Below are 14,839 nucleotides of genomic sequence, written 5' to 3' on the forward strand. Positions count from 1 at the left end.
CCAATGCCTTTGTTATCTTAATTCTTGGTCTCCAACCTCGCCATATATTTTTTCATCATATTCCGGAGCTCCATCAAAATCCGAACATTTTTGGACCTTCCCAACCCTCTCTTCCTATTCAAATCATTTGAATTCAAATCAAATGAGTTTGAATTTAAATCTTTTAATCATGGCATTTTCTATTTTCTCCGAACAAGCACATTTTTGTGAGTCCGGGAAAATTACCCGCATGCGCACAGTCTTTCTCTAACCCTCTCTTTCTTTTCCCTTTCTCTAATTCTTTTCTGCCAAAGAAATAAGGGAGAGAGAAGAGAGAGACCCCAGCCGGCCACTTGGGCCTCCTGTAGACGCCCACTAAAACCCATCCTAACCCTAGCCGGTTCCCTGCTCTCTCTTGATCCCTTGACCCCTCCTCCTCGTTCCCTTCCGCCGCCACCACCCACGCACGCAGGGGCCTCGCGCCCGATCCCCATCTCTCCCTCCTCTCGCTCCCCTCACTCGTCCTCCTCCAAACCCCGTTGCCTCCGTACCTCCAGCCAGCCACCAGGGCCCGCTCGCTGCCGCCGGGCTTCGCCTCGCCGCGCTGCCCCAGGACGTCGCTCCCCTGCCGTCTCCGGCGCCGCAGCACCAGAGCTGCTCCTTCCCCGCGACACCGAGCCCCAAGCGCCGCACCTCGCCTGCGATTTCTCCGCGCCGTCGACCTCCATCGCGCCCCGCCTCGCGGCCTCGGCCTCGCCAAGCTCGCCTGTCTCCGCCGCCCTTGTCAGTTCCCAGCCGGACCCCTCCAGCAGGGCCCCGTCCCCACCTTTGGCGCGCCAAGCCCGTCGCCTCCCTGCCATGGCTGCGTGTCGCCCCTCTCCTTCGAGCGCCGCCCGGCCTCCCCGTCCTCTGCGTCTCCTTCATTCCCCTTCCTCTGTCGTCGTGTCGTCGTTCTGGCTGTCGAGCCATCTCCTCCGTCCATTCCCATCGCCCCGCTGCCGCGCCGCCTTCTTCACCTCCGTGCCTGCTTGCTGCAGCTGCCACGCCCTGCCTCTTGGTGTTCTACACCACCACCATGTTGTGGCCGTTGTTGTTGCTTCACTCTCGGGCACGAGTTGCCTTGCTGCTGCACAAACCAGAGGCCCTTTGTCTTGCTTCGTTTTGGATCGGCCAGTACGAGACGCCAAGTGCCGCACCGGACGCCAAGTACCTCTAGGAACGACACTGGATGTAAACGAACGTGTACAACTTTCATCCCGTGCATGTCTCCAAGTACCACGACATTGACGGCCCTACAAGTTCAACTACGGTTGCCGCGTACGACTACCATCGGCCCTCGAAGACTCCGTGGACGTCAAGTTCCTCGCCGTGACCCCGAACATCTACGGAATGTGTACGACTACGAAACATGTACCACTACTTCCACTACCACCGCGAGAACGACTACTTCCCCTACGACACGTGAACAACTACTTCCACTTCGAACGCGTTCCGCCCCGAATGCACGCTTCGAAGGTATAACCCCGAGACGACGTCCGAGAACGAATGCGTGTGTGTTGTAAGAGATGCTCGTGTTTGCACCGTTTTCGAGAGAGGTCTTTGCACGTTCCTCGATTGCCATGCCGCCGTACCGTGGGAACCCAGAATCCGGGAGCACCCCACCATCCTTGCATGACACGCTCACGCCCACTTCTTTTGCACCGGTATCTCCGTGAGCTATCGGAACCGATATGTTGCCGTGGCACCATTTCCGTTTCACCGCCGTGGCACCCTTTTTCTTCCACCACGGCGACAAATGCTTCATAACATGCTCATGTCAACATTTTCATAAAATTGCTTAAAACTTGCATATGTCATCCACATCATGATAACAATTTTTAAAATGTCTAAAATTGATGTTTGCATTAAAATTGCTAAATGACATGGGGATTGTTCGGAATTGTTATTTGTTGTTCCGGCCTCATTTAAATTGCCTAGATAGTTAGTTTACTTATGATTCACCTCTTGCCATGTTAATCAACATTTAATATGGTCGAGTACATAATGAGAGAGAACTAAATAATTGATGTGGTGTTTCATCAATATGCAACTCGTTGCATATTGAGCTCCATTTAACTTGTAGTTTTGTTTGTGCACTTTGCTTTGCCATGCCTATTTAAACCGGACATGCATCATACTTGATTGTGCATCATGCCATGTTTATGTGATGGTTGTTTACTATGTTGTTTGTTTTTTTCCGGTTTGCTTCTCTCATTAGCCTCGGTTTCGTTCCGGAGTTGTGAGGATTCGTTCGACTTCGTCCGTTTGTCTTCTTCTTGCACTCGTTCTTCTTCCTAGCGGGATCTCAGGCAAGATGACCATACCCTCGAAATCACTTCTATCTTTGCTTGCTAGTTGTTCGCTCTATTGCTATGCCGCGTTACCTACCACTTGCTATCTTGCCTCCCAAATTGCCATGAAACCACCTCTAACCTTTGTCACCCTTCCTAGCAAACCGTTGTTTGGCTATGTTACCGCTTTTGCTCAGCCCCTCTTATAGCGTTGCTAGTTGCAGGTGAAGATGAAGATTGCTCCATGTTGGATTATGTTTATGTTGTGATATCACAATATCTCTTATTTAATTAATGCATCTATATACTTGGTAAAGGGTGGAAGGCTCGGCCTTATGCCTGGTGTTTTGTTCCACTCTTGCCACCCTAGTTTCCGTCATACCGGTGTTATGTTCCTTGATTTTGCGTTCCTAACGCGGTTGGGTGATTTATGGGACCCCCTTGACAGTTCGCTTTGAATAAAACTCTTCCAGCAAGGCCCAACCTTGGTCTTACATTTGCCTCACCTAGCCTTTTTCCTTGGGAGTCGCGCATCCCGAGGGTCATCTTTATTTTACCCCCCCCCCCCCCGGGGGGGGGGGCAGTGCTTCTCCAAGTGCTGGTCCAAACCGAGCGATGTCCGGCGCCCCCTGGGCAACCAGGGTCTATGCCAACCCGACGTCTTGCTCATCCGGTGTGCCCTGAGAACGAGATATGTGCAGCTCCTATCGGGATTTGTCGGCACATCGGGCGGCTTTGCAGGTCTTGTTTTACCATTGTCGAAATGTCTTGTAAACTGGGATTCCGAGACTGATCGGGTCCCCGGGAGAAGGAATATCCTTCGTTGACCGTGAGAGCTTATAATGGGCTAAGTTGGGACACCCCTGCAGGGTATAAACTTTCGAGAGTCGTGCCCGCGGTTATGTGGCAGATGGGAATTTGTTAATATCCGGTTGTAGAGAACTTGACACTCGACTTAATTAAAACGCATCAACCGCGTGTGTAGCCGTGATGGTCTCTTCTCGGCGGAGTCCGGGAAGTGAACACGGTTTCTGGGTTATGTTTGACGTAAGTAGGAGTTCAGGATCACTTCTTGATCATTGCTAGCTTCACGACCGTTCCGTTGCTTCACTTCTCGCTCTTATTTGCGTATGTTAGCCACCATATATGCTTAGTCGCTGCTGCAACCTCACCACCTTACCCTTTCCTACCATTTAGCTTAAATAGTCTTGATCTCGCGGGTGTGAGATTGCTGAGTCCTCGTGACTCACAGATACTTCCAAAACAGTTGCAGGTGCCGATGATACCAGTGCAGGTGACGCAACCGAGCTCAAGTGGGAGCTCGATGAAGCTCTTGTTCGTTGGGTTGTTTCGTTTCCTGTTGATCAGTAGTGGAGCCCAGTTGGGACGATCGGGGATCTAGCAGTTGGGTTGTCTTCTTTTCTTTTGGTTCCGTAGTCGGATCTATGTGTGTACTCTGATTGATGTATGATTTATTCATGTATTGTGTGAAGTGGCGATTGTAAGCCAACTCTTTATCCCATTCTTGTTCATTACATGGGATTGTGTGAAGATGACCCTTCTTGCGACAAAACCACAATGCAGTTATGCCTCTAAGTCGTGCCTCGACACGTGGGAGATATAGCCGCATCGTGGGTGTTACAAGTTGGTAATCAGAGCCATCCCCGACTTAGGAGCCCCCTGCTTGATCGAATCGCTGGCGTTGTTGAGTCTAGAACAAAAATGTTTTGAGTCTTAGGATTATATATATCGGAGAGTAGGATTCTTTTTACTCCTCAGTCCCTTCGTCGCTCTGGTGAGGCCTCCTGACGTAGAAGTTTTGACTCTTCTCTCCTCAAATTTCTCTAAAAAAAATTTAGGATCACGCGGGTATCTTAGAATCGTTCCGATGGTTTTATGACGAGAACATTGTTCTTGGTGCCTCCTGACATTTAGGGGTTGTGCCAGTGTCCCGGGGAGTTGAGCTCCGAGGTGTTGTCGTCACAATTTTATCGTTGCAGTTCTGGAATACCTTAGTTTCGCCGACATCGAAAATCTCTTTTATGCAGTTGTTGGTGAGATCACCTCGACGCCACCCAGTACTGGGGCGGGAGTTCGGGAGTATTGCCATAACTCGTATAACGGATGCTTTTCGAAGGTTGAGGTAAATGATTTCCGAAGGTTTCTTGGTTATGTGTTGAAGGATGGATACAGCTGGATCTAGGTATTGTTAGTTTGGGTGATATATTTTGTGTCCCATGTATCCCCAACACCAGATTGCATAACCAGAAAGTTTCGGGAGTTTATAAGTGGGAATTCAAGTAGCTCCTAGGATATCTTTCCGACAGACGCATGATATGAGATTGGGGTTCGACGTCTAGTGGTCCGCCTTTCCACGGTTGGTTTTACAGTGGTCTCGTAGTGTCTTAAAGAGTCCTTGGCTATGCCGACTCAGGGACGCTTCGTATGTCATGTGCACTGCCTTGTACATGATGGTGTTGTACGATCGTGCCCGTGTAGGCCCCACCACGAAAACTTCGGATGAAATCTCTATCATATGTTTGTTCCGGCTTATTTGGCAAGCCAATCCTTTGTTTTGTTTTATTTGTGGTATTCGAGTTGCTTCGAATTCAAATGTTAAATCCATACCTTTCCTAAACGGTGTTCTCATATTGCTATGTGAATACTAATCCTTCTTGATCATCGAGATTGCCATCTTAATTCTATTTCCAACCGGTGCGTTTCTTTTCGAGATGATCCCATCATTCTCCCAATCCGCAAGATCAATTATAAGTTTCCTCAACGGTGTTTATTCCATCTGCCCCAAGTTGCCTTTGTTTTTCCCGCCCTCCCACCTTTCTTCCTTCAAGGAATCAGATAGCTTAATCAAGTATCCATTTTTATTCACGTGAAGTCTCTTCATTGTTTTCCTTCAATGTTCTCACCCGGTGATTCTTCATGAACATACTATCAAAACTTCGAGTTTATTATTCTTCGTTCCCTTTTTCTTCTCCGGTGAATTCAATTCAAGCTTTCAGTGTCAATCATAGCCCTTTCCTCCTTTCAAATGCTTTCTCATGCCGGTGTATCTCTTAATCATTCACCTCTCGCTTTCCATGTGTTCCGGAGTGTTGAAGATATCTCAGGAGAATCGCATTTCCATTCCGAATCCGTTCAAGCTATCTCGAGGTTGTTATCTCTTTTGAGCCATTTAATTCAACCGGTGCAATCTCCTTTTCAAGTAATCATTTCAACGGTGTTTCTTTTGAGTGGGCCCTAACCCACAGGTCTTTTCCCAGCATCTTACCTGACTCTTCTAATTTTTCTGGAGTTATTCTCAAATTCATTTCAAAGTTTGACGTAAGAATGAGTTATCATCAGTCATATTTCTTCTCCAAGATCGCTTTCAAATTCTTTTCATCGTTGGTTCAACCTTTCTAATTTTTCATCCCGGAGTATCTCAACAATTCATGGTGGTGTTTCGCATCATCATTCTCAACATTTGACGACCAAAGAAGAATTTCTCCTAAATCTTGATCCGTTCTCTTGAAGATTCATAGTTCTAGCTTATGCCATCCTCTCATAATTGTTTTCGATTGTGAGAATTCTTTTCTTACCCACCCGGAGCATTTCAGAAGTCTTTTTAGTTTGATTCTTCGGAGCCCATCACCTCAGAATTATTCATTCAAGCTTTCAGCTCTCGTTCTCCAAAACATACCGGTGCATCACTCAAATATCCTCTAATCAGTTCATGATCTCTTCGTTCTCGTGTATCTAAATTCTGTCAAGTATCTTCATTCATTTTCTAATTCTTTCCATTGAATTGTGCCTTTGCTACTTTCATTTTCAATTCTCGCGGTGGTTCGTTCAAGATTTCTCTTCCCTCGTTATCATATCAATTCATTCGTTGTTTCCAAATCCTACCGGTGGTTCGATGAAGACCTACCCAAGTTGAGCAATATCTCTCTCTAATCATTTCTACGAGAATAAGTAGTATGCCAAATTCGTTGCTTGTCATCTATTTAAACTGGTGAAGGATATGCATAACGTAATTCTTATTATGGCCTCATCCAAGTGATCTAGTTTCTTTTTTCCGGAGTTGTTCATCATGTCACATTTCTCGGTTCGAGAGGCTTCATCTTTTTCTTTTCCGGAGTTCCAAGTTTTCTCGGTTATATCATTTCAAAGCTTCATCTTATCACTGCAAGGCTTCACCTTGTGTTTTCAACTCCTCTTTCTTTTATCATCCTTTTATTACCGGAGTTCTTCATGGAGGCTATACATGGTGATTCATCAAGGATTTAATTCATTCTCGAAGTGTTCTTCAAGATTCTTGTTGGAGCTCAAGCATTCTTGCATTCCATAGTGCAATTCTTCCTACCTGATCTTTTGAGGTGGTGTTATGTCACTCTTGACTATTTTCTTCATGTTTCATGATTCACAAGTTGTCAAGAATGAGATATTTAAACCCATCATATTTTCTTCATCCATGAGTTGTTTCAACTCATAATAATCTCTTCGTTGGATTTATCTTGTGTCATGTTTCACCTAAAGCCTTCCCTGAGGAATGTTGCTATTATGGTGCTTATCAATGATCCAAGTTTTCTCCTATCCTCTTGGTGAAAGAAGTTTTTCATCGCCTTGGTGCTCTCACTCAAACCAATGGCTTCCTTTAGTGGCTGTTTGTCACCTCATAATGTTGAGATGTTTCCATAAGCCCACTACAAGTTTTTTCTTTTCGTTGTTGGTTTTCCAACTACTCCGTTCTTACCTTCTTGGAAGGGTGCTTTCCAAGATAATTTGTGGCAGAAGTTGGCATTTTCTTCTCCATTCTTTATTCAAAGGATCTATCTTCTATTATTTTTTTCTTCCAGAGGCATTGTGATGTTGCTCTCTTCACTCATCTTCTCGGTTTGTGAGGACCGTGTTCTTTTCGTGCTTATCCATTTCCAACCGAAGTGTCGTGCCCTCTTTTCAAGTTCTTCCCATTCTGTCAAGTTTTGCCTACCTTCTCAACTGGAGTGCTGTCTGAAATCTTTTTGACCCATTGTGCCATTCTTTCAATAGTTACGGAGGCAATGTGTTGTTAATTTCATCGAGTATCCTCTCATCTTGTCAAGATCATTTTCAATTCCTTCCATTTACAGTCGGAGTGCTGCCCAAGTTATATCACTCTTATTCCTTCTCTATCTTGTTTTAACCGGAGTGTTGTCGTAATTGATCTTTATCGTTCCTTATACATCTCGTTTCAACCGGAGTTCTTGCATGTACTTTTTGTCCATCGTAACCATTTTTGTTTGTTTTTCAACCTACAAGGTTCTTGTAATGGTCCTTGTTCCGCTTCCTGAATGGAGTGTTGTAAATTTTGTTCACCTCCATCATGTCATTTCTTCAAGCTTTGCGACCTCTCAAGGTTCTTTGGTTTCACCCGTTTGTCAAAGAAGCAATTTGTTTTACCTCTTCCTCTTCCGTTTCTCTCCGGTGCCATCCTAGATCTCGGGACGAGATCCTCTTGTAGTGGTGGAGTGTTGTAACGCCCCGAGACTGACGCTTAGGAAGACTTCCATATTTTTTTGTGATCACCGTGTGTTTCTTTTGTGCTTGCTCTTTTATTTTTCATTGCATCATGTCATCATGCCATCATGTCATTAATTTTTAAAAACTCAACTAAGTAAATTGCATGGATCTTCGATCCATTTAAATCGAGGGAAATGCACATGGTGATTTCTCTTTATAACATATCCTCCCAATATTAGGGAGCTATATTAAATTATTCCATTAATTGGAGTTCACCATAACACACTTGCAAATATCCCAATGCCTTTGTTATCTTAATTCTTGGTCTCCAACCTCGCCATATATTTTTTCATCATATTCCGGAGCTCCATCAAAATCCGAACATTTTTGGACCTTCCCAACCCTCTCTTCCTATTCAAAACATTTGAATTCAAATCAAATGAGTTTGAATTTAAATCTTTTAATCATGGCATTTTCTATTTTCTCCGAACAAGCACATTTTTGTGAGTCCGGGAAAATTACCCGCATGCGCAAATTCTTTCTCTAACCCTCTCTTTCTTTTCCCTTTCTCTAATTCTTTTCTGCCAAAGAAATAAGGGAGAGAGAAGAGAGAGACCCCAGCCGGCCACTTGGGCCTCCTGTAGCCGCAGCCCACTAAAACCCATCCTAACCCTAGCCGGTTCCCTGCTCTCTCTCGATCCCTTGATCCCTCCTCCTCGTTTCCTTCCGCCGCCACCACCCACGCACGCAGGGGCCTCGCGCCCGATCCCCATCTCTCCCCCCTCTCACTCCCCTCACTCGTCCTCCTCCAAACCCCGTCGCCACCGTACCTCCAGCCGGCCACCGGAGCCCACTCGCTGCCGTCGGGCTTCGCCTCGCCGCGCTGCCCCAGGACGTCGCTCCCCTGCCGTCTCCGACGCCGCAGCACCGGAGCTGCTCCTTCCCCGCGACACCGAGCCCCAAGCGCCGCACCTCGCCTGCGATTTCTCCGCATCGTCCACCTCCATCGCGACCCGCCTCGCGGCCTCGGCCTCGCCAAGCTCGCCTGTCTCCGCCGCCCTTGTCAGTTCCCAGCCGGACCCCTCCAGCAGGGCCCCGTCCCCACCTCTGGCGCGCGAAGCCCGTCGCCTCCCTGCCATGGCCGCGTGTCGCCCCTCTCCTTCGAGCGCCGCCCAGCCTCCCCGTCCTCTGCGTCGCCTTCCTTCCCCTTCCTCTGTCGCCGTGTCATCGTTCTGGCCGTCGAGCCATCTCCTCCGTCCATTCCCATCGCCCCGCTGCCGTGCCGCCTTCTTCACCTCCGTGCCTGCTTGCTGCAGCTGCCACGCCCTCCCTCTTGGTGTTCTGCACCACCACCACATCGTGGCCGTTGTTGTTGCTTCACTGTCGGGCGCGAGTTGCCTTGCTGCTGCACAAACCAGAGGCCCTTTGTCTTGCTTCATTTTGGATCGGCCAGTACGAGACGCCAAGTGCCGCACCGGACGCCAAGTACCTCTACGAACGACACTGGATGTAAACGAACGTGTACAACTTTCATCCCGTGCATGTCTCCAAGTACCACGACATTGACAGCCCTACAAGTTCAACTACGGTTGCCGCGAACGACTACCGTCGGCCCTCGAAGACTCCGTGGACGTCAAGTTCCTCGCCGTGACCCCGAACATCTATGGAATGTGTACGAATACGAAACATGTACCACTACTTCCACTACCGTCGCGAGAACGACTACTTCCCCTACGACACGTGAACAACTACTTCCACTTCGAACGCGTTCCGCCCCGAATGCACGCTTCGAAGGTATAACCCCGAGACGACGTTCGAGAACGAATGCGTGTGTGTTGTAAGAGATGCTCGTGTTTGCACCGTTTCTGAGAGAGGTCTTTGCACGTTCCTCGATTGCCATGCCGCCGTACCGTGGGAACCCGGAATCCGGGAGCACCCCACCATCCTTGCATGACACGCTCACGCCCACTTCTTTTGCACCGGTATCTCCGTGAGCTATCGGAACCGATATGTTGCCGTGGCACCATTTCCGTTTCACCGCCGTGGCACCCTTTTTCTTCCACCACGGTGACAAATGCTTCATAACATGCTCATGTCAACATTTTCATAAAATTGCTTAAAACTTGCATATGTCATCCGCATCATGATAACAACATTTAAAATGTCTAAAATTGATGTTTGCATTAAAATTGCTAAATGACATGGGGATTGTTTGGAATTGTTATTTGTTGTTCCGGCCTCATTTAAATTGCCTAGATAGTTAGTTTACATATGCTTCACCTCTTGCCATGTTAATCAACATTTAATATGGTCGAGTACATAATGAGAGAGAACTAAATAATTGATGTGGTGTTTCGTCAATATGCAACTCGTTGCATATTGAGATCCATTTAACTTGTAGTTTTGTTTGTGCACTTTGCTTGGCCATGCCTATTTAAACCGGACATGCATCATACTTGATTGTGCATCATGCCATGTTTATGTGATGGTTGTTTACTATGTTGTCTGTTTCTTTCCGGTTTGCTTCTCTCGTTAGCTTCGGTTTTGTTCCGGAGTTGTGAGGATTCGTTCGACTTCGTCTGTTTGTCTTCTTCTTGGACTCGTTCTTCTTCCTAGCGGGATCTCAGGCAAGATGACCATACCCTCGAAATCACTTCTATCTTTGCTTGCTAGTTGTTCGCTCTATTGCTATGCCGCGTGACCTACCACTTGCTATCTTGCCTCCCAAATTGCCATGAAACCACCTCTAACCTTTGTCACCCTTCCTAGCAAACCGTTGTTTGGCTATGTTACCGCTTTTGCTCAGCCCCTCTTATAGCATTGCTAGTTGCAGGTGAAGATGAAGATTGCTCCATGTTGGATCATGTTTATGTTGGGATATCACAATATCTCTTATTTAATTAATGCATCTATATACTTGGTAAAGGGTGGAAGGCTCGGCCTTATGCCTAGTGTTTTGTTCCACTCTTGCCACCCTAGTTTCCGTCATACCGGTGTTATGTTCCTTGATTTTGCTTTCCTAACGCGGTTGGGTGATTTATGGGACCCCCTTGACAGTTCGCTTTGAATCAAAATCTTCCAGCAAGGCCCAACCTTGGTCTTACATTTGCCTCACCTAGCCTTTTTCCCTTGGGAGTCGCGCATCCCGAGGGTCATCTTTATTTTACCCCCCCGGGCCAGTGCTTCTCCAAGTGCTGGTCCAAACCGAGCGATGTCCGGCGCCCCCTGGGCAACCAGGGTCTATGCCAACCCGACGTCTTGCTCATCCGGTGTGCCCTGAGAACGAGATATGTGCAGCTCCTATCGGGATTTGTCAGCACATCGGGCGGCTTTGCTGGTCTTGTTTTACTATTGTCGAAATGTCTTGTAAACCGGGATTCCAAGACTGATTGGGTCTTCCCGGGAGAACGAATATCCTTCGTTGACCGTGAGAGCTTATAATGGGCTAAGTTGGGACACCCCTGCAGGGTATAAACTTTCGAGAGCCGTGCCCGCGGTTATGTGGCAGATGGGAATTTGTTAATATCTGGTTGTAGAGAACTTGACACTCGACTTAATTAAAATGCATCAACCGCGTGTGTAGCCGTGATGGTCTCTTCTCGGCGGAGTCCGGGAAGTGAACACGGTTTCTGGGTTATGTTTGACGTAAGTAGGAGTTCAGGATCACTTCTTGAGCATTGCTAGCTTCACGACCATTCCGTTGCTTCTCTTCTCGCTCTTATTTGCGTATGTTAGCCACCATATATGCTTAGTCGCTGCTGCAACCTCACCACCTTACCCTTTCCTACCCTTAAGCTTAAATAGTCTTGATCGCGTGGGTGTGAGATTGCTGAGTCCTCGGGACTCACAGATACTTCCAAAACAGTTGCAGGTGCCGATGATACCAGTGCAGGTGACGCAACCGAGCTCAAGTGGGAGCTCGATGAAGCTCTTGTTCGTTGGGTTGTTTCGTTTCCTGTTGATCAGTAGTGGAGCCCAGTTGGGACGATCGGGGATCTAGCAGTTGGGTTGTCTTCTTTTCTTTTGGTTCCGTAGTCGGACCTATGTGTGTACTCTGATTGATGTATGATTTATTCATGTATTGTGTGAAGTGGCGATTGTAAGCCAACTCTTTATCCCATTCTTGTTCATTACATGGGATTGTGTGAAGATGACCCTTCTTGCGACAAAACCACGATGCGGTTATGCCTCTAAGTCGTGCCTCGACACGTGGGAGATATAGCCGCATCGTGGGTGTTACAATGGTGCTTTATGCCACATATTATGATCCAATGATGTGTTGTCATCCTATGATGTTTTGAGTAGATATCCTTTGTCTTTGGGTTGATTGATGATCTAGATTGGTACGAGTGGTATGTTTTATTTTGGTGTTGTCCTATTGTGCCCTCCGTGTCGCACAAGCATGAGGGATTCCCGGTGTAGGGTGTTGCAATACGTTTATGATTCGCTTATAGTGGGTTGCTTGAGTGACAGAAGCATAAACCCGAGTAAGGGGGTTGTTTCGTATGGGATAAAGGGGACTTGATGCTTTAATGCTATGGTTGGTGAAAGTGCTAGTTATCGACTAGAGGGGGGTGAATAGGCGATTTTTATGAACGTCTTCAAAACATGAGAGTTTCGAAGACAAACAATAAAAATGAACCTATTGATATGCAGCGGAAGGTAGACTACACTAAGCAAGCCATAGTCAAGTATGCAATGAAGTGAAAGCACGAAGACTAATAGCAGCTAGGTAGTAAAGATCAGGATGGAAGATAGTATGAAGCCAAACAATGATAGTAGTCACACAGTAAAGTCAAACAGGTAGTGTAAGCAGGCAATGACTTCACGAAGACAAACTGTAAGTAAAGAGAGGGAGAGGATAGAACCAGTCACTTGTTGAGGACACAGGATTTGTTGGACCAGTTCCAGTTGATGTGACAACTGTACGTCTGGTTAGGGAGGCTAAGATTCAACTCAGAAGACCACGTCTTCACCTTATTCCCCTTGAGCTAAGGACACCCAGTCCTCGCCCAATCACTCTGGTAAGTCTTCAAGGTAGACTTCCAAACCTTCACAGACTTCGTTCACCGGTGATCCACAATGACTCTTGGATGCTCAGAACGCGACGCTAACCGGCTGGAGGATTCACAGTCCTCAAGTGTAACAAGTCTTCAGGTCACACGGACAGAAAGACTTCAGTGATGCCTAACACTCTTTGGCTTTCGGTGTTTGGGCTTTTTCCTCGCAAGGATTTCTCTCTCTCAAAAGCTTCGGAGGTGGGTTGCTCTCAAACGACAAAAGCCGACCACTAACTCTGAGCAGCCACCAATTTATGGTGTAGGGGGTGGGCTATTTATTGCCACTAGGCAACCCGACCTGATTTGTCCGAAATGACCCTCGGTCACTAAGGAACTTACACGTGTTCCAACGGTCAGATTTCAAACACACGCGGCAGCTTGACTTGGTCTACAAGTAAAGCTGACTCATCCAGCTCTGGATAAGATTTGTTCTCATTGTCTTCGCTCGAAGACATAGGATTTGGTTGAGCATCACTTCAGTCACTCTGACTTTGTTCACTGGGACCCCACTTAATAGTACGGTGGTTCCTATGACTCAGCAAAGAAGAAAAGGAAACAACGAAACAACTAAGTCTTCGCGCTCCATAGTCTTCACGCAATGCCTTCTCTTGTCATAGTTTTCAATGTGAATATCTTCACATACCACCATTGTCTTCAATGTCTTCATACATTTTTAGGGGTCATCTCCGGTAGGTAAACCGAATCAATGAGGGACTACTACCTGTGTTATCCTGCAATTCTCACAAACACATTAGTCCCTCAACCAGGTTTGTCGTCAATACTCCAAAACCAACTAGGGGTAGCACTAGATGCACTTACAATCTCCCCCTTTTTGGTGATTGATGACAAACTGGTTGAAGTTTTCAACGGGGATAAAAGTATGTGAAATTGTAAAGGATTTAGGTATTGTCTTCATAAGTAGCAAAAGGCTCCCCCTGAAGATGTGCATATAAGTAATTTTCTTTTGGAATGCAAATGCACATGGCAGGTTGTACTTGTGGAGATCCTCTTCAACTTATGAAGACAATTCATCATGCATGATTTGATATAACGAAGATAATGATATGCATAATGAAAAATGGGCGTCTGCAATATGACTTCGTGCGGGATTTATCATCGCATCACAGAATAGCAAACAAGTAGCAGACGACCATCAAGTTTAAGTGTTACAACTCAAAGAACCAAATGTATCAAAAGCGAGAGTTGTAAACACTAGGCAAAATATAAAGCAACCGCCCATATGGACCCGCTTGAAGACTATCAACTCATATGCTTCTCCCCCTTTTGTCAGTAAGGACCAAAAAGGTTTGAAGACATAGAGCCTCTACTCGTTCCCAGAAGGAGTAGGAGAAGTTGCAGGGTCAGCGTCGGGGTTTGGCGGTGCAGAAGAACTTGGTGCAGTGTCGATACGCGCTGAAGTTGGAGGTGGTGAAGTAGCATCATCTTGATTATCTATCACTCTGGCATTCACCGTTGCAGCTGAGGAGGAATAATCAGAGTCTTCAAGAGACGGAGTTCGACGCAAGACATCATTCCTTGGAGGAGTGGAGTCAAACTTGAATCTTTCAGTGAAGCCATCGTCTTGAAGATCTGATTCAGCACTCAGCAATGTCAAACTCTTCCAAGACCTCCGACAGGTTTCATGAGTGACAAAGGCATTCTTGGTGGCAAGATTGCGAATGTGATTGACATCCACCAAGAGGCTTTGCATCTGACGCTTCAGCCAGTAGTGATGCTTATCCTATATCTGATGCAGGGCAACGAGAAGTTCTCGGTCATTGAGAACACGAGATCACTTCCGAGGCCTTTGAGAAATAGTGCTTTCAGTGGCTTCAGTTTGAGCACGGTGAGGTAAGCGCGTATTGCCAGCCAAAGGATAAACACGAGTGACTGCCTGGACTCCTTCAATGGGTTGCGTGAAGCTTTGGTGATCAGCATTGTGAAGACAAACAGGCTCCTTGGCAGGCTCTGGGT

This window comes from Aegilops tauschii, chromosome 2 (assembly GCF_002575655.3).
Source record: "Aegilops tauschii subsp. strangulata cultivar AL8/78 chromosome 2, Aet v6.0, whole genome shotgun sequence".
NCBI lineage: Eukaryota > Viridiplantae > Streptophyta > Magnoliopsida > Poales > Poaceae > Aegilops > Aegilops tauschii.